Source organism: Neofelis nebulosa, chromosome 15, assembly GCF_028018385.1.
Source record: "Neofelis nebulosa isolate mNeoNeb1 chromosome 15, mNeoNeb1.pri, whole genome shotgun sequence".
Classification (NCBI taxonomy): domain Eukaryota; kingdom Metazoa; phylum Chordata; class Mammalia; order Carnivora; family Felidae; genus Neofelis; species Neofelis nebulosa.
Window position 1 is genome coordinate 52,145,066 of NC_080796.1, and position 21,967 is coordinate 52,167,032.

General features: G+C 35.3%; 1 long non-coding RNA gene across 1 annotated transcript; it reads right to left on the reverse strand.

Moving 5' to 3' along the window:
• Positions 1-369: 369 nt before the first annotated feature.
• Positions 370-11,634, reverse strand: LOC131496112 (uncharacterized). The gene is made up of 3 exons (XR_009254320.1): positions 11,471-11,634; positions 10,751-10,808; positions 370-500 (listed from the first exon to the last, which is right to left on the reverse strand). It is a non-coding gene; the product is annotated as an uncharacterized LOC131496112 (long non-coding RNA).
• Positions 11,635-21,967: the final 10,333 nt, after the last annotated feature.

Consider the following 21,967-nt stretch of genomic DNA (forward strand, 5'->3'; position numbering starts at 1 on the left):
CTTCTATGATGAACATCATGATTGCTTTAATGCTGATTCAATAATTACACTGACATTTTTTTTCTCTTCCATCTTGGTAAAAAGATTTCCTGGGATGGGAGGAAATTTTGCTTTTAATTATATTTCTCCAGATACTTGTAAGAAGCCTTAAATAGCAATAGATATCAAAACCAAAGGGATTAAAAACACCTGTAAATTTGGGAATTTAAGATAAACACATATAAGTAACTCCAGTATCAAAGAAGAAATCATAACAAAAATAATAAAGTTAGAGCTGAATTTTAATGAAAACACTTCTTATCAAAATGTGAGGTTCAATGCAAGGGAAATATGTAGTTTGTAGAAATAAATGGAGACCAACTAAATGAGAACAAGCAAAGGTTATTTATTCAGAGCTTGCTGTAGCAAGGAAGTCAGCTACCATCACTTACATCTTGGCAGGGACTCAAATGCAGGAGAAGAATGGGAAAGCTTTAGAGTGATCCTGTAATTTTTGCCTTCTGGAAAAGTAGAGCCAAGAAAAAAAAAGTAATATATCACAGCAACATTATGTTTATGACAGGAATGCAAGTCAGTTAACAATTAGCATATATATATATATATATATATATATATATATATATATATATAAAACTAGAGGTAAAAACAATATGATCAACTCAAGTGATGTGGAGAGAGCAATTTAAGAAAAAGCACACCTTGTAATGATAGAAGCTATTTAACAACTAGGGAGAGTAGGGAATTTTCTTATCTACTATAATCCTCCAGTCAACGTTCTGCTTGTAATATTGAATCATTAGTAGCTTTCCTTTACATACCCATATGTACTATACAATATTGTACGGGAAATACAGTTGCTTGTTACTGTTGGAAAAATACTTGTAAAATCTTTAAAAAATTTTTTTAAAGATAATTTAAAATGTTAACTGGATCCAATTAGTTAACAGTGTTAACTATTTTCCCAGTTAAACTGAGGATGAATAACCAAGGATCTGTAAATTAACACCAGTATGTGGTAGCATTTTGCACTGATTTAGACCATACCAAGTTTTGGGAGGTTGTGGAGTTACATAAGTACACACAAGGCTTGTGGAATATAAATCAGATGACTGTCTTGCAAAAACAATTTGCAATTATATTTAAAGCTTCAGATACACCATGAGTTAGCAGTTCCTCACCTAAATGTGTATCTGAAAGAAACTCTTGCCTGTATTTAGCAGACAACATATGCAAGAGAGCTTATAGCGGCTATTTTCATAAAAGCCAATGATTTTGTTAATTAATTAATTTTAGAAGAGTCACACAGCAGGATATTCCGCAAGAGTGAAACTGTATTGAACTGCATCATAAGTGACAACATGGCGTGCTCGCTTCGGCAGCACATATACTAAATAAGTGACAACATGGGACAGAGCTGAGAAAGGTAATGCAAGAGAGAAAGCATTCATATAAAGATGATTACATTTTAGGATATCCCTTCAGAGCTCAAAAACAATCAGGACTAAATTAATATTATTCAGATGTGTGTGCATGTGTATAGAACTAGCCCAACAAAACATAAAGCTGATAAACACATTACTGTTCAGGTATGTGACAGTTTTTTCTTTTTTTTTTTTAAGTTTTTTTTTTCTTTAAGTTTTTTAATTTTGAAAGAGAGAGAGAGAGTGAGGTAGTGGGACAGAGAGAAGGAGAGACAGAATCCCAAGCAGGCTCCTTGCTGACAGTGCAGAGCCTGATGTGGGGCTCGAACTCATGAACCATGAGATCATGACCTAAGCCGAAATCAAGATCAGATGCTTAACTGACTGAGCCACCCAGTCACCCCAGGTATATGGCAGTTTTGAGGTGTTTCAGGAAGATGGGTAGGGAAGAAGCACATAGGTAAATCAATCATGATCTACTAAACTGTGGGTGAATTTATGTGTATTTGTTTTATTATCCTTTATAAATTACTTAAATTATAGACATGTGAAAAAGATTACATATAATTATTAAATACTAAGAATGTTTTTGTTTGCTTTAAATTCCTCTGTCCCAACCCATTTATCCAAATACTTATTTTATGCTTTGTAGAAAATTAGCTATAAATTCTTGTCACCCATCTTTCTGTAAGCAACTTCATTGCTTATAATGGGTTGTTGTTGTTCTTTTTCTTATTGACATTGACATCCTAAATTTTTTTTAAATTTTTTTTTTAATTTTTTTTAACGTTTATTTATTTTTGAGACAGAGAGAGACAGAGCATGAATGGGGGAGGGGCAGAGAGAGAGGGAGACACAGAATCGGAAGCAGGCTCCAGGCTCTGAGCCATCAGCCCAGAGCCCGTCGCGGGGCTCGAACTCACGGACCGTGAGATCGTGACCTGAGCTGAAGTCGGACGCTTAACCGACTGAGCCACCCAGGCGCCCCGACATCCTAAATTTTTAATGCATAAGCAATCTAAGAAACAGTAGGTATTTTTACAGGGGGATATATACCCCAATAATATTTTCAAAAACTTTAGCGATCTCTAATTTTTTGGTGACAATTTTCAAAATTTGAAAATGATAATATATTTCAAGTAACTATAGAAAACGTCTTTTGTTTTTAATATCAATTATTTTACTTCAGTTTCTATTCTGTCATGTTTACATTGTAATTCATTTTTGAGGTATACTTGGTTTAGATACATAATATAGGCTTTTAATTTCCCATCCAAATATTATATGCTTTTTAGTTGGCCTAAACAATTGCTGTCTTTATTCCTTATCCAGAGTGGCAAAAATTTAGAATTTATAATAATTATAAAAGGAAGAAGATAACAGGGCAATTCTCTCTCCTGTAATTCCTGTTCAAATACAGATTCCCAAGAAATAATCACTTGAATATATTAGGATATTTAGAATTTAAAACAAAAAAGTCTTGTATTTAAATTGTCCTTTATGAAAACATGATTATGTGTTGACAAAAATTATGAAATAAAGCCAATGAAACAAAATGACAAACCTAACAGTGCTTATAGAAAAATGCAGCACAATAAAACAATTTTATATTCTGCAAAATTATAGGCAAATTATATATTTGATTATTTGAAATCTAATTTTTCCTTTATAATCAGGTGTGATAAAAGAAAAATTAAATTGATAACGCAGAAGATATGTAAATCATAACTTTATTGAGTCACACTTTTTTTAAAGTTTATTTATTTATTTTGAGAGAGAGAGAGAACATTCCAAGAGAATCCCAAACCGTGAGATCATGACGAGTCAGATGCTTAACTGACTTGAGCCACTGAGGCGCCCTGAGTCTCACATTTTTAAATTAACACAAATCTATATGAGAGACTAGACAATTAATGTATTAAAATTTACACCTCCAGTACTTAAGATTTTTTCTATTTGGAATTTAGTACTTATTTGCTTATTTGTTAGAAGTTATGTTTCTTCTGTGTCCTGACCATTTAGACACATGAGCTATCATCCTACCAAAAAATCCTTATCATTCTGTAGTCAAATTAAAACTAGAATGTTAACAGGTCATATTTTACAGATTTTAAAAAATTTACCATTTTAGTCTTCTGAGTTTGAACACTAATTTCAGAATATTTGACATGCTTTTTAAAGTAAACAACTTTTGAACACTTTGATTATTAAGTACAAAGCAGTCTTTATAGTTCCTTTAAGTACAATCACTCTCCACATTTCAGTAATATATAAGGATATATATATATAGTAATAGTACAGTATATTTATATATGTTTATGTGTAGTATATATAGTAATAGTATAGTAATAGTATATAGTAATAGTAATATACTAACAGTATATACTAATAGTATAATATAGTTACATATGTTTATGTATAGTGTATAGAGTAATAGTAATATACTAAGGTACAGTATAGTTCTATATGTCTATATGCACTAGAAGACCTCAGCTACAGGTGATTTTATTGTAGGATTCTTTAGTTCAACACTAGGGGTTCGTTGTCTCGTTGCTTCAAAGAATGAAGAGATGGATATAGAATAAAATGAGCAGCAGGCAAAAGTTTATTAGAGTATAAGATTAGATAGTAAGATTAGTATGAAAGCTCTCTTTGCAGAGAGAAGGCATTTCAAGGCGAATACTCCCGACCAGAGGCAAGGGTCTTTGTTTTAGAAGGTTCTGGTCAGCCCCCTCCCCCCTTCCGCTTTGTTTTTTCTCAGGTCCTACCCTTATTAGCTTGATAACTCTAGGTGCTGGGTTGCATATTCCTGATTGACTTGACTTCATTGTGTGAGAAGTCAGACTATGGTCATATTGTCCCTCATATAACAAGTTTTATGGTTTACTTATTTTAGTTAGGTATTTTGATTGTCAAATTCCTGAGGGGAACCTGAGGGGGATTGGTGGTGTCTGTTACATCTTTACGGGAACCTTACTCCCAAGGGGGTTTGCTGTGGTCAGATGCTCCCAGCATTGTTCCAAAATATGTGTTTTTTCCTATGCAGGCATCTCAAGTTCTAACCTTTCCCTCTCCTATCTTTTCCCTATCATAATCTGAATTACAATTTACTTTTGATAAAATGGCAATCCAGATAAACCTGAAGATTTTGATTTATTATTTTCTCTTGGCATGAAAAAATCATTTCCCCAGTGATAGGTTGGATGTTTTGTGGGGTGTGTACAGCATGTGTATTTGCGTGTGGGGGTAACATTTTGTCGGAGACAAAATATAGTTTTATGCTGTTGTGTGTGATTCTAAAACAAAATAACGACCTAAACACCATCAATTCGGACATGTAATTTGGTACCTGAAACAGTACTGAGCCTTTAATCAGCAATGGCGTCTTCTGGTTCTCTCTGCTAAAATCAAGAGACCAAGTAATGCACCATGCGCTCAAGATCACGTCAATACTTGTTAAAGTGTGAGATTTCAGACGTTCGGAGAACTGAACAACATTAGGGCAATTTAATTGCCAAAATAAACTTGTTATTTTTTATAAACAAAAATTTTATATACAGATAAAAAATCTGTAATAGAAGTAAATGATTGTGATTAAAATTAAAACCTCAGATGTTATTCAGCTTCAGTATTTGTCTCTATAATAATAAAGGCTACTATTTCTTTAATATTAACCAACACTTGGAACACTTTGTATATTCTTTGGAGTACTTTGTGTCTGCTTCAGAGTGTTTTATACTATAAATTTATTTTCCCAAGTAGATTACAAGTAACCATAGGAAAGGGACACAAAGAAACGGCACACAGAGGGATTATCTCAAGGGATTTATATTTGCATAGGTGGGTTGATTTATTTTGGGGACAATTTTGAATTCTGTTATTCTAAATAATTAATCTAGCTACTGGCTATTTCAATAATGTGCCCTTACTAAAATTTAGGCCTGGAATCAAAATCGAAACTGCTGAACATTTATTCTCATGTGCTTTTATGTTGTTAATCCATTGCATGCTTCGCTACATTTTGTGTCACCGAAACCCACGAGATAACATCAAAATAATGAGAAACAGGCACGCTTTAAATAATAAATGGAACTAATAGATATTGTATTAATTTCTATTATACATTGGCAGTTTCTTAATATAGGTATTTTTTGACCAAAGGAACAGGTATCAAGGTATTGCAATCTATTGGTTTGGTAAAAAGATCACATTCCTTTAACATTAACAACTACTGTATAATTGGATTCAGTATACTCTGGTAGTTGTTAAGGCCATCTGTGGAACTGAAATAGAACCTTAAAAACTGGATTAGTGGTCAAAATTTGTTTTTAAGTAGTTGTTAAAGTCGTTAAAAAAAAGAAAAAAACACAGAAAAAAAAACAAACAAAAAACTGCCTAGACCTCAACTTTTGTTTAGAAACGCTTTTGAGTGAAGTTTGGCTTCAAGATTTATAGATCTCTAATGCTATTTGAGGTTAAAAACACAAATGATAGGGGCGCCTGGGTGGCGCAGTCGGTTAAGCGTCCGACTTCAGCCAGGTCACGATCTCGCGGTCCGTGAGTTCGAGCCCCGCGTCAGGCTCTGGGCTGATGGCTCGGAGCCTGGAGCCTGTTTCCGATTCTGTGTCTCCCTCTCTCTCTGCCCCTCCCCCGTTCATGCTCTGTCTCTCTCTGTCCCAAAAATAAAATAAAAAACGTTGAAAAAAAAAATTAAAAAAAAAAACACAAATGATAGTAATGATAACACTGTTCTTAAAATCATCATAACTTGACTTTATATGATTTTTTTTTCTACACAAGTTAGCTTGCAACCTGAAGTATAAAAAGTAAGAGCAATGTTACAAACCTAAAACTGTAACCACTCCTGTATGTTAAATTTCACATTCTTTTTCTTAAAGTATAATAGCCAAGAGTGTGTCTGTTTCACTGTCAGTAAATTGGTCTTACCTTGTTTTCCTTGTGCTATTTACAAAATCGGAAGATTTTAAACTTGTGATTTTATCTTGTCACCAAAGTTTCATTTGTTCAGATTTTTCAAATACTTTTATTGAGGTATAATTGATATACAAACAAAACAAAACAAAACAAAACACTGCACATGGTTAATGAATATGGTTTGATGAATTTGGACATATGTGTATATCCATGAAATCATCATCATAATCAAGATAATATAGCTTTCACCTCTATTTATCTATCTCTAAATGTTTCCTTATGTCCCTTATGTGTATGTGTTTGAGATACAGAGCATTTAACATGAGATCTAACCTCTTACATTTTTAGCACACAATACCATGTTGTTAGCTACAGGCACATGTATAGCAGATCTCTAGAACTTATTTAAACTGCATAACTGAAACTTTATACCCATGAACACAACTCTCCATTTCCCCTTGTCCCAATCACTGGCAACCACCGTTCTATTCTCTAATTCTATGAATGTGGCCATATTAGGTAGCTCATAAAAGTGAAATCATGCAGTATTTGTCCTAATACAGGCTTGTTTCACTTAGCATAATGTCCTCCAAATTCACCCATGTTTCTGAAATGAAAGAATTTTCCTATTTTTAAGGCTAAATAATATTGCACTGTATGTATATATCACATTTTTTTTAATCCGCTCATCTGTGTTGTTTCCACATCTTGGTTGTTGTGAACAATGCTGTAGTGAATAAGGAAGTGCAGCTACCACCTTGAGATCCTGATTTCAATTCTTTTGGATAAATACATAGGAGTGGGATTGTTGGATCATATGGCAGTTCTATCTTTCATTTTCTGAGGAAACTCCACACTATTTTCCATAATGGCTGCACCATGTTACTTTCTCACCAATGACGTACAAGTATTCAAATTTCTGAACAACTTGACTAACATTTATTATCTTTCATTTTTTGATGATAGCCATCTAATAGGTGTGTGATGCTATTACATTGTAGCTTTGATTTGCATTTCCCTGAGTGAGGTTGAGTGTCTTTTCATACACTTGTCAGCCATTTGTGTGTCTTTTTTTTAGAAATATCTATCATGTCCGCGGCCCCTTTTATAATTAGGATTTTGGATTTTCTTTTTTTGTTATTGCATTGTAGGTGCTTCTATATATTATAAGTATTAAGCCCTTATCAGATAAATGGTTTGCAAACATTTTCTCCCGTTGTGTGGGTTGCCTTTTCATTCTGTTGCTTGTTCCATTTATCGTGCAAAAGTTTTTAGTTTGAAGTAGTCTCACTTATCTATTTTTACTATTATTGCCTGTGCTTCTGATGTCATATCCAAGAAATCATTGCCAAGGCCAGTGTCAAGAAACTTTCCTGGTGATTTCTTCTAGAAGTTTTAGAGCTTCAAGTCTTACATTTAAATCTTTTTTGAGCAGATTTTTGTGTATAATGTAAGTCAAGGGTCCAACTTCATTCTTTTGCATCCTTGAATACTTCACCATTTGTTGAAGAAATTGTCCTTTCCCCACTATGTGTTCTTGACATGCTTATCAAAGATGAATTGATCATATATTTTTAAATTATTATAGTGTTGTGATATGTTCTGAAATCAGGAAATCGAACGTCTCTAGTTTTGTTCTTCTTTCTTAAGATTGCTTTGGCTATTCCGGGTCTTTTGGGATTCCATATAAATTTTAGGAGTTTTTTCTATATTATTCAAGTGTAAAAAATAAGCCATTGGGATTTTGATGTATAGAGCATTGAATCTGTAATTTCATTTGAATAGTATGGGCATTTTAACAATAGTAAGTATTCCGATCCATGAACATGGGGTATATTTGAATATATTTGTGTATTTGTTTTTTTAATACTTATTTTGAAGTGTTTGGTATACAAATATCTTTAGTTAAGTTTATTCCTAAGTATCTTATTCTTTTAAAACCTACCAAGACTGAATCATGAAGAAATACATCTCAATAATGAATGAGAAGATTAAATCAATAATCAAAAACCTCCATCTAAACTGCTGGTTAGTATTACAGAAAGTGGGGGGGAAATTCAATGTTTTTTTAAGGAGTAGGTATTTTATGTTAGTATAAGTAACTGACATTGGTCTTTAAACAAGCGTGATTTATTATAGGTATTATTTATAACATTGAAGTAAAACAGGATACCTAACTACTAAGGCCAGGCTCTTGTTTACCTATTTTGATATTAAAAAATGGACCCAACATTTGTTGACTACCAAAAAACATGTGTGTCCTTATAAATGTCTCATATTTTAAATTTGTTTTTTGTTTCACAATATTGTAAAGTGAGCATTTTTTTCCGTAAGTCAAAGTGAGAAAGTTAGAGCTTAAAATGCTTATAATTGTTAAAATTTGTGATTTATAAAGTGGCACATTTGGGATTCATTCCAGAGCCTCCTGATTGCCAATCTAGTGCTCTTGTCCCTAACGTACACACAGCCTTCCTACGTGGATTCTAACCACTCTCATCACCTTCCTGCTGCAACTGTCCCCAACAGATTGATGAAGTACATTGTGTAAAACTCTAAAACTGCAACTGCTCACAGTCCTCTTACCTGTCCGCTTTTTTTTTTTTTTTTCAACTTTTTTTTTTTTTAATTTACTTTTGGGACAGAGAGAGACAGAGCATGAACGGGGGAGGGGCAGAGAGAGAGGGAGACACAGAATCGGAAACAGGCTCCAGGCTCCGAGCCATCGGCCCAGAGCCTGACGCGGGGCTCGAACTCACAGACCGCGAGATCGTGACCTGGCTGAAGTCGGACGCTTAACCGACTGCGCCACCCAGGCGCCCCTACCTGTCCGCTTTTAAAAACTTTCCCAGTTCTAAGCCATCTAGATCAGATTAGGAAAATAACAAGTTGTGAATCAACAGGGGAATCTGGAAACTAAAGGCCACTTAATGCTCCACACTTTTATCCCTATCATGGCAGCCATAAACATAAACACACACACACACACACACACACACACACACACACACACATTTGTGTATGTTATTTTGTACCGTATTAATTTTTAAAACCCTATATTGTGATAATCAATGTGCTACATTTAAATTTGGAATATAGATAATATTAACCATAGGCTATTTATTTTATCACACTGTAGTGATTAGAACATTAGTATTATTACTGATATTTAGAATGTACAATGTGCCACGCACTATCCTAAATATTGCACATACATTATCCTCCCTCAATTCTCATACATATGCTATAAAGCCATTAAAACAAATATGATAAAGGGTTAGTACCCCAAATATATAAAGAACTTATACAACCCAACACCCCAAAACCAAATAATCCAATTAAAACATGGGCAGAAGACATGAACAGACATTTCTCCAAAGAAGATAGGTTGTCACCAGACATATGACAAGATGCTCAACATCACTCATCATCAGTAAAATGCAAATCAAAACCACAGTGAAATGTTGCCTCACATCTATCAAAAAGGCTAAAATCAGGGGCACGTTGGTGCCTCAGTCAGTTCAGCATCCGACTTTGGATCAAGTCATGATTTATGGTTTGTGAGTTTGAGCCCCGCATCGGGTTCTGTGGTGACAGCTCAGAGCCTGGAACCTGCTTTGGATTCTGTGTGTCCCTCTCTCTCTGCCCCTTCCCTGCTTGTGCGCTCTCTCTCTCTCTCTCTCAAAAAATAAGTAAACATTGTTTTTTTTTTAAGACAGGCTAAAATCAGAAACACAAGAAACAACAAATGTGAGTGAGTATGTGGAGAAAAAGAAACACTGGTGCACCGCTAGTGGGAACACAAACTGGTACAGCCACTGTGGAAAACAGTATGGAGGTTCCTCAAAAAATTAAGATTGGAATTACCATGTGATCCAGTAATTCCACTACTGAGTATTTACCCAAAGGTTATGAAAACATGTTTATTGCAGCATTATTTACAATAGCCAAATAATAGAAGTAATCCAAGTGTCCATTGATGGATGGTGAATAAATGAAGAAGAGTGGTGTGTATGTATATATATATGTATATGTATATGTATATATATGTACATCTATCTATACCTATCTATCTATATCTATATCTATCTATCTATCTATCTCTCTCTCTATATATAATGGATTATTACTCAGTCATCAAAAAGAGTGAAATCTTGCCATTTGTAACAACATGGATCAATCTACAGGGTATAATGCCAAGTGAAATAAGTTAGAGAAAGACAAATACCGTATTATTTCACTCATATGTGGAATTTAAGAAACAAAATAAACAAAAAAAATGATAAACCAAAAAACAGGGTCTTAACTATAGAGAACAAATTGATGGTTACCCGAGGGGAGGTAGCAGGTAGAGGAGGTTCAGTGAAACAGGTGAAGGGGATTAAGAGTACACGTACCATGTTGAGCACTGAGTACTGTAAGAAATTGTTGGATCACTCTATTGTACACCTGAAACTAATCTAGCACTGTATGTTAACGTTAAAGGAATTTAAACTCAAAAAAAGAAAAAGATGCCAAGAATAGAGCTAACAGTAGGGGCAGAGGTACATGGTTTGCCTTCTGCTGCTGCAGATCCCAAGTAATCATAACTAATTATGCAAAGAGTACAAGAGCATCTGCAAATACAGAAACCAGGCAGGCTCTAGGGGCCAGGTTTACCCCCAATAGTGAGTCTCCCATACGCCAAATAGGACATTCAGCAGTTAATATCAATGTCATGGCATACCTTTTGAGGGCGCTGATCAGAAGAAAACATTATATTGATATATGAACATAATTCTTGAAATTGACTCAACTGTTTATGTATGAATTGTCCCTGTGGGACAGCCTATAGCACATATTCTGTCCCCAGTTTCCTCAGTCTATTAATTTTCTGAATAAATCACTTGCATTGGCTAACTCTGGAATTAATTATATTTCAAAATATAATTACAATAGTAGTACACAAAACAGGACTCCCCCCCCCCTCAGATACTATGCTTGAGTATAAATGAGTAACTAAAAAAAATCGTAAGAAGTATCTGTGGAAGCAATAACTTTAAAGATTCTAAAAAGCCCTAAGAAGAAAATACTTTGAAGGAAACTACCACAGGAAACATGACTTTGCATATACTTACTTTTTGCTCTCAAGAAATGATGGCATTTATAGAATACGAGATAAAAGATTGTAAAGTAAAACTTTCAGGTGAAACACTCACTAAGATAGCTATAATCAAAAGAATGGAAAATAACAGGTGTCGGCAAGTAGGCAGGAAAATAGGAACACTTGTGTACTGCTGGTGGAAATGTAAAATGGTTCTGCTGCTATCAAAAATAGTTTGGTGATTCCTCAAAAAGCTAAATGTAGAATTACCATATGATTCCAGCAAATCGACTTGTGGCAATACAGCCCAAAGCATTGAAATGCTTTGTACGTCTAAGAAATGCTTGTACGTTGATGCTCACGGCACCACTATTCACAAGCCAAAATGTCAGCATGGAAACAATGCACATGTCAATGAATGGATGGACATAGAATGGAATATTGTTCAGTCAGAGAATAAATTAAGTACTGTTTAACATTGTGCTAAGTGAAAGAGACAAGACACAAAAAGTTCCATATTGCATGATTCCATTCATTTGAAACATCCAGAATATGTAAATAAATAGAGACAGAAAGCAGTTCGGTGGGGTCAGGAAGTAGGGGGAGGGATAAATAAAGAACAACTATTTAATGGATATGAGGATTTATTTTGGCATGATGATAATGTTTTGGAACTATTTAGAGGCTGTAGGTGCACAGCATTGTGGATGAACTGTGTGTGTGTGTGTGTGTGTGTGTGTGTGTGTGTGAGCGTTTTGCTAATTGAGATATAAATGACATATAGGATTGTGTAAATTTAAGGTATAAACTTGTTGATTTAATACATGTATATATTGCTATGTGATTACCAGCATAGCATGATTGGCTAACACCTCTATCATGTCATGTAACGATCATGTCTTTTTTTGTGGTAAGAACATGTGCTAGTTTCTTAGCAACTTTGAAGATAATAGGTTAGTTTTAATACGGCCTTATTCAACCTGTAAACCTAAACTTTGGTGAAGAAGGGTATGATGACTTAATAAAATGAATTCAAATGATATAGATAAAACTTAGTGTCCTTAAATTTAGATTTCTTAAAAGCTCATTTCCAATTCTTCCTTCAATAAATAACAAGAAGAGATTCAAGTGTTTAATTCCATAATCAACTGACAAACAACAATCTACATGACACATTTAAGAAAGGGATGAATCTTAGCATAGTACAAAAATGCTAACATTAGCTTATTTGGGAGTAATTGTTTAGCATCTTGTAAATACAAATACAATTACTAATTTTGCTTGACCTTTCTGATTATGGGCTTTGAATAAGGATATCCAATCTTCTATTAGAGAAAAAACATTCTTCATATTGGATTACGAGTGACATTTTAAAATTATGTTAGAATCTTTATACTAATGATAAATGATTATTTTGAAGGTAAAAATAAACCCATATGATAGGCAAAAATGTGAAGAATAAAGTATCACTTTATTTTTTTAATTTTTTTAATGTTTACTTTGAGAGAGAGAGTGACATAGCGTCACTCTATGAGGAGAGGGGAAGAGAGAAAGGGACACACGGAATCTGAGGCAGGCTCCAGGCTCTGAGCTGTCAGCAGAGAGCCCAATGTGGTGCTCAAACTCGAGAACTGCAAGATCATAACCTGAGCTGAAGTGGGACACTTAACCAATTAGGCAACCCAGTCACCCCAAGAATAAAGTATCATTTTAAATGTTGCTATCAAGAATGTTAGCTTTTGGGAAACATGATTTCAGATACTATGGTATGAGAGTTACAAGAGTAAGTATCATGGATTAATAAGAATTACACAACTAACTAATTTTAGTCTCAGAATCATCCAAAACTGGTTTCTTGGAAGACCTTAGAGCATATACATACCCATTTGCATTTCTGATACGACAAAATTGGTATTTGTAATTCATTATGTTCATTATTTTTAATTCATATGTATTAATAAATGAACTTGTACTTGATTTCTGAAGTCTAACAACTTTAGTGATACCCTGGCAAACAATCTAGTCTCCTCTCATATACATTCAGAGTTTGGCAATTATTTCTCTATTATTTCATTCCAGGTATGAATTGGGTATTTTAGGGATACATGACGTCCTGAAATTAGTGCTTTTGTTGCTATTTGGGTCAAGATTACTGCTGGGCCTGTGTCCATTCTGTTCCCATCTTGTTGGAACATCGCTAAAAGATAATAAAACTGTACTGCTTGGAAATGTTCTCAAATGACCACATACCCCTCCCTCTATACACAACATCGAGTTAAGAATAAACACAGTAAATGCCACATTTTGCCAAAACTGTTTTGGCAAATGTAGTTTCCTTGACCAACTAACTCTCAGATTTGTGATCAAGGTTAGTTTTAGGTAGTGTGTAATAATGAGTACTCTTCCCCGAGGCGATATGGACTAGCCAGCACACGTGAAATCAGCCTTGGTCTTGTGTCTGTGGCCAATACCACACAAGTAGAATTAAGCTATTGTACTTCTGGTGTAAGTTCCTGCAGCCTGCATGGCCACTCACATGCTCTCCTTCCCTCTTCAACGTTTCTAGTGACGTCCAGAGAGCAGATGAGTCCTGAGGAAGGACAAAAATAATGCAGGGAAATTGTGAAGAACGTGAACGAGTGGGAAACAAGCTCTCTGCTAACGTATCAGTGAGATTTGAGAAGTGTAAACAAGCTCACCCAAATGGTATAGGAACATAATCTTATTTTATAAACAAAGAAACACTGGCTTTAAACTCTAGCCAAGTAAGATTCTATCAGTGACCACTAGAGGATACTGCTTCTCTTCAATCCATAAGTTTCCAATCTTGATTTACAAAAGTCCAGAGTTCTCTAGAGGCTAAATGAGGTGGAGATAGGGCAGGAAAGCTTGTGATGTGGAGAAAAAGTGGACCTCAAGTCCATTGCAATCATTTTGGTGCTGCTTGGGTCAGCCACTTAATACATTGAGATTCTAAGATTTTTTTTAAAATATTTTTTAATGTTTATTTATTTTGAGAGAAAAAGAGAGCACAAGTGGGGTAGTTGCAGAAAGAGAGAGAACCCCAAACAGGCTCCATGCTTTCAGCACAGGATGCAGGGCTCAAACCCACAAACCATGAGATCATAACCTGAACCAAAATCCAGAGTCAGATACTTAACCTATTGAGCCACCCAGCGGCCCCAAGATTTTAAATAACCAAATTTGGCTTCTCTAAATTTATTATAATATGCCCTGTCTAAAAGAAGACTGTGTAAACAGAAAGGGAATAGTAAGCAGAGGATCTTTAGAAAGGTAAAACTCAAAGACTAAAAGTGTTTAATTGTGTCTGCAGTCTTGTCCATTAGGAGAGCTCCATTCAGCCGACACAGACACCTCTGGTCACAAGTGTTAATTGCTACCATTTACTCAACTGTAAGTTCTTTGTGCTTTCCAGGAAGATTTTTCTCATGGGAGCATCTGTCCTGATTAAGGGAAATGGATGTTACATTCTCCTTGAGCATTACATTTCTCTTTACACATTACTGATTTGTCATTTTACATTTCTCTTTACACATTAATGGTTTGTCATTTGGTCAGCATGTCAGTCTCCTGTGAATTTGGCTAATGTGAGCCATTTCCACCAGGGTCCCACTCTTTCAAGTACGTGCAAACACTACAAATAGATCCTGGAATGTAACTAACAATCTCTCAGTCGGCTACCCTGAGGCCCTGTTTGGGCAGGGAGCCAGATTACTGATATGACAGGCATCATCTCAGCCTCACTGATCTGTACCTTTAACATAAGGCTGTTTTGTTTATTCTTTCGTGGGCATTTTCTCTACTTTTAGCACAGTGAAAAGAATTGAGAAGCTTACTAGTACTGCTCTCACCAGAATATAAATTTCATCAGGAGAGTAAGTGTTGGACTTTGAGAATATATGCTTTTTTTTCAGAGTACTAAGCCACACTTTAGGAGAGATTTATGGTATCTTTGTGCCCTGAACAACTACTGGCACTTTTAAATGTTCCTAACCTTTCAGGAAGGCAAATTTAGCATCAGGAACACTGGCTGCCTCCTTTGGAAATTTCAACTGTGCTGAGACTTTTTTATTAAAATTAATATTTTAAGTACTAAAAGTGATGTTATTATTTCCTACAGTGCTACACCTAAATAAACCATAATTGTAACACTTAATGATTCAGAAAACAAGCCATAAAAGAAGATACATCAATACCAGCACACATTATGAGATGGGACTTTTTCATGGCAGAAATCCAGCCATGGAGCTGTTATGTAAAAAATACAATAATTATGTGCTACTGTTTCTGTCTCCTTCAGGTGGGTTTTCTAAAGACTACTTGAAATTGGAAACTCAAATATCACTCAGCTAAAAACTGCAACCAAATCCTAAATTCAGCTGCTTATGAATTAAAATTTAAGAAATCACTTGAAGACTTTGGAGGCCGTAACCACTTGAGGAAACAAATTAACACGAAAGCATAAATATCCTAACTTTTTTCAATAATCCTTTATCATAACTCATTTAAACTGAATTTAAGCCAAAGAAATTTGTCACTGCAATGTCTGGGGAGGACAAACACCCAGATAAATCAGTATTCATAGACTTTGGTTTTTGTGTCTTAAGTCTCCAATAAAATTGCTTTCTTTTTTTCTCAAAAGTTCCCAATTTGGGACACCTTTGCGATGATATTGTTTTAAATATTTCTCCAGCAGGGCATATTTCATTAGTGACAGTCATGGTCTTAACTGACAGCTGAGCAGCACTGTATTTTATTTAAAAAATCATGACAGCAAGCAATAATAAAATCACTCGTCCTGGACATATAATGTTCTCTCATTTTGTCTCCTCATTTTTTCCGATTCTCTGCTATACAATGAAAAGGGTTTTAGTTGGTCCATGTCATCAATTGGAATGCTTTGGTCAAATTCTCCAAGTTTGTTTCTTTTTAAAAACATTTTGGTTGTTTCCTTTAATTTTGACCACAACCTTTTATTAATAGATCTATTTCATTTTTAAGATATGGCATGGTCAAAGAGGTTGAAATATATGCCACAAAATTAGGACACACAGGCTCAGATGCATTCCCAGCTTAACATATCCTGTCGAGGAGGTAGCCCTCTGAGGAATATATATAAAATCATAATATGTTTAAGTCTTTCTTTAAAACCTAGAAATAAATCTAGTTTCTTTCTCCATTGTTTTAAATTCATGTGTATCTCTGTGCTAGGTCATTTGATTCTTCATACTTCGAATCTTGGATTCAGATTTTTTTCTTTTTCTGATATTGACTCTTCGATTGACTTTAATTTTATTACTTACACCTCAGCTAGAAAGACAGTTTATTTTTTTCTGGTTGCAAGATAGGCTTAACCTTGCATATGAAATATGGTATTTTTCAATAGGAGCCTTCAATAGTAGATATGAATTAGACACAGAACCAGCTCTTCACACCCTGCTTGATGAGAATTGCAGTCTGTAATACAATGCACTGTATTGCTCTACATCCAAAAAAGAGCATAAATGATTGCATTTGCAAGTCAATGAAGAGAGTGACATGTGAAATTCTTTGTTATTAATGTTCTGCTGGATGGTCATTTACCTTAAAGAAGCAAAGTTTTAGAAAATTGAAACAGTAAAAATGCAATTCAGAAGAATGACTATTTCATCCAAAAGTTGCTCAGGAATATATTTATTAGAAGAGCCTAGGGATGCATTAAAAAAGGTCCACTCCTCCTGATACAGAGAAAAATCAAATACTTTAAACCATGTGCAAAGAAACATTTTTCCTTGTACATAAAATGATCTTTTAGTTTCATCATGCTGTATTTAGCAGCTTTAATGTTTGGACTTTATTACCCACATGTAACAAGCATAAATTAAACAGGAACTGGCCACAGAAAGTCGCTCAGTTGTTTCACAAGCATTGATGCAACAACTGATTACAGAATCTCTTGTTCAGAAGGATTATAGAGGTGGATAAATGTCCTGTAGTTGGTGGCAGCAGAGAAAGGAGATAGAGCTAAGGAGAAGGGTGTAGGCTTACAGGTCTTCAAAGGAGAGGAAGACAATTCACAGGAAGATGGGAAGAGTAAATGTTTGGTAAACAAATGTTTGCCAGGTCATGCAGATAAGTCTTTCTGATGTAAAAAGTTATCTCTGACAATAGCTCCTTCCTGGTACAGGCCCTTGTAGTGGGCAACATGGAGTCACTCATGTTAAGCAGTGACATAAACAAGCTAAAAGCATTGCAGCTAGACTGGCTACTGCCAAAACCAGCACAAACTGACAACATCCAGAACTGGTAACCAGGAGATCCTTTAAAAAGGAAAGACTTTTGGGATGCCTGGATGCCTCAGTGGGTTAAGTGTCCAACTCTTGATTTAGACTCAGGACATGATCTCGCGGTTCGTGGGCTCAAGCTGTACGTCATGCTCTGTGCTGACAACATGGAACCTGCTTGGGATTCTCTCTCTTCCTCTCTCTCTGCCCCTCCCCAACTCAAGTGTGCTGTCTCTCTCTCTCTCTCTCTCTCTCTCTCTCTCTCTCTCTCTCTAGATAAGTAAACATTCTTTTTTAAAAGGGAGGACTTTTGCAACAAACTGTCAGACTCCCCAGATGCTGACCCTCTCCAGATGCTGATCACATCAAAAAGGCAACTACTACTGAATTCTCTGCCCCACTACTCTCTGGTTGCTGCAGTGCGATTCTCCACTGCTTGAACATAATAAACAACACTCGTCAAGAGCTGACCAGGACTGGACTGAGGCCTCATCTCATCTGTGCACTCATGGGCTAACTTCTTGTTTAGTTCGTTAATTTCTTACTCTTTATTGTATCTTGTTTGTTGTGTAATTTTGTGTTGTTCTTTGCTTTGTATGACATGAATGAAGACAAGTTAGATGCATAATGAAATGGCATTCATTTTGAAATCCTGAACCTGCCTTGTGATTATGGTAACCTTGCTTTATGACTGAATAAAGCTGACATTTGTGGAAGGATACAACTCATGTGTGTGCCTTCGTAGCATGCTCGCAACAGCCCCCTATCTAAATTCTTTCAGGTTGTTAAGGGGGAGGTAAAAAGCTCTTCTTGAGTCTGTACGGCCTTGATTGTCTTCAACTCAAAATGCCTTGTCCAAGTGGCATATTCTGGGTGGCCTGCCCTGAACCCTGTCATAAAGATAAATTGATATAACTGAAGTAAAAAAAAAAAAAAAAAAAAAATATATATATATATATATATATATATATGTAATAAAAGAAACAAGCAAATATTAAAATCTTCAATATAGAAATTTAGGATATGTGTTCATTCCTACGCCTTCCTTTTGTCTGCATAACAATATAATTTTATACATATAACCCTGCAATGTTGAGTTTTTTCCTAGATATTGTATATTTTTATTGCTGTTATGAATAGGATTTATGTCCATTATACTTCTAACTTGGTCAAATATGCTATATATAGAAAATAACTTATTCTATCTTTAAGTATTTTTTAATCAAATGTACAATGAATTATTTTATTAATTCTAAGGGTTCTCATGTAATTCTTCTGGATTTTATAGGTAAGTAAGCATCTCTTCTGTAGAAAAGTTAATTTGCGTTGTTATTTTCAATATTTATAAGATTATTATTTTATAACTGGATTGTTTTTGAAATATCAAAGCAATTTTGAAAAAACCATTACCATTTTGTCACAGTTTCATTTTCAACATTTATATGGTATTTGATTTTCTTTACAACTGAATTGTTGGGACATAAAAGCAAATTTAAACAAAAATGGTGACTCTCGCCATCAATGTCTTGTTTTTAACTGTCAGTTTTGTGTATGATTTCAGCTTTAGTTGTGAGACAAATAGTCTTTGTCATATTCTAAAATTTTCCTTTATTCGTAGTTTAAATGCTTTTTCTTTGCCATTTGTATGGTTTCCCTGACAGCAGTCTGATGTGATTAACCAAAAACAACTCTAAAATAGAAATTATGCATTTTTAATAGAAAATATTGTAAAATGTATGGAGATTATTTCATAAAGTGGACGATTATACAACATGCTCCCAACTATGTGTAGGATTTACGAGTTTCCCTAAGTTGACTAAGGGAATAGAGAGTAGATTAGTTTCTTACTTCTGTCTACAAATTACTAAAAGCTTATCTTACAGCAAGACACATTTATTATCTTACCTTTTCTGTAGGTCATGGGTCCAAGCACGGAACTGGATCTGCTCAGGGTGTTAGTTATATGAAGACCATGAGACTCATAGTCTTCTAAGCTCAATACTTGTTGGAAGAATTGATTTCCATGTAGTGATAGAATTGAGGCTCCCATTTCTCTGTTGTTCAGACACCATTCTCAGTAATAAGAGGCTGCCTGTGGATGGCTTGTGGCTCCCATAGACAGTTCAAATAGGACTGTTTACTTTATTCTCGACTAGACAAAATATGCTTCTCTGATTTACTCTTCTGTAACTGGTTGTAGAAAACTTTCCACTTTTAAAGGAATCATGTGATTAGGTCTGGCCTATCTGGATAATCTCCCTATTTTAATGTCAACTAATTGTGAACCTTAATTACATGTGCAAAATCCCTTTATAGCAATACTTAGATAAATGTTTGATTGAATACCTAGAAGAAGGTGTGTGAACACAAAAAGCTGGAGATTTTAGGGTATTACCTTAGAACTCTGCCTATCTCAAAATGCACTGTAGGATGTCATATCCACTGAATGAGGATTCTGTCATGGATGAGATGCTCCCTTTACCATTCTTATGAGAGTTTTATGTATTCTTTGCCTTGTAAGAAGTCACTCAATAGAGTACTTTTCAAAATTAACATATCTAGCATTTTCTCACATTTGGTCTGTAAGATATACTCACCTATGTTTCCTACTATTTATTGTTAGTGATATTAATATGTGTCACTTGTTTAGGATTTTTTTTTGCCAGATTTCTCTTTAAATGTACTCCCCCCCTTTTTTTTTTTTATCATATTGTCTTTTTTTTTTAAATTGAGTCACTAAATTCAACCCACACTCAAGAGGAGGTGAATTAAACTCTACCTGGGGATGGGTTGGAAAAATGTATCTACATATATTATTTGTAATTTTTCTGTGTAGATGATTTGTCCTCTGTTCCTATTTAGTTATTTAAATCAACATGGACTCATAAGTGTTTATTTCATTCTTTGTGTTATAATCCATTATTTTAATATTTATTTTGTTGCTCACGTTGTTCTAATTTTGGCAGTTGGGAACTCATTCAGGTTGGCTTCTGGGCAGAACTGGCCTCTTGGGCATAAGAACACTGTAGTTGCACCTGACCACACATTTGGAAGGCCTTCTTTAAGTTAAATTATTCAGTTCTTCTTAAGTCTTAAGTTAAATTATTAAGAATTTTATGTTTTGGAGTTGAAGGCCGATGGGACAATGAGGCATGTGCTAGGGGTTTTGAGACTCAACTCAAGTCCATTCCCTCTTTCTTCCTTCTCTTTCTTGGGATATACTCTCCATGCCCTATTTTCACATTCTTTGAACTGTGGACATGATCTGTCTTCCTCCATTATCTGGGGGTTATCACTCCCAGGGTGGTAACCTGGGTCCTACTTGGCATGAGAAAGCTCTCTGCCCAGCCGGGGCCTACATCCTAAGAAAGGGGGAGTTGAAATTGTGTGTCTGTGCCCTGCAGTGTGTCAGTGGGACATAGCAATAGCTAACCCCATCTGAGCTGGTAGCACCGCATGTCTGACAGGCAGACAGCCTGAGACTGTGTCCTGGGTACAAATGTACCCTTAGAAATGTCAGTGTCTCTAACAAAAGGGTAACTTCTACTTAGTTTTCAGAGCTTCCCTTGTGTCTGCAGTTTCTTCAAAGCAATCAGCATAAAATAATCAGTACGCTAAAGACGTACACTCATCTTGGTGTGGCAAAATATGCTCCCCTTCGCTTCTCATAACTGGCCTCCTTCTCCCACTCCTGATATCTTTTTTTAGCTAGAGAGGATTTTTTTTAAATTTTAATGTTTATTTATTTGGGAGAGAGAGAGATAGAGAGATAGATAGAGAGAGAGAGAGAGAGAGAGAGAGAGAGAGAGAGAGAGAGATCATGAGCGGGGGAGGGAGACACAGAATCCAAAGCAGGCTCAAGGCTTTGAGCTGTCAGCACAGAGCCGGACATGGGGCTCAAACCCAGGAGCCATGAGATCATGACCAAAGCTGAAGCTGGACGCCTAACCAACTGAGCCACCCGGGTGCCCCAATTTAGCTGGAGAGGATTTTAAGACGGTGGCTCAAGCCACTTCAGGGAGTTCATCTCCAATGAATACAGGAGGTCTACATGTTATTAAACTTTTGTTTTTCTCTCCTATTCATCCGTCATATATTAATATAATTATTGGACCAGCTGAAGAACTAAAGAGGTTGTTTTTACAATATGATAACTTCTACTTGTTTTTGAGAACTTCTCTCATGCTGTTGTTTTTTAAAAGATAATTGGCTTAAAATAATCCTTATGCCAAAAAGGTGTATTTTAG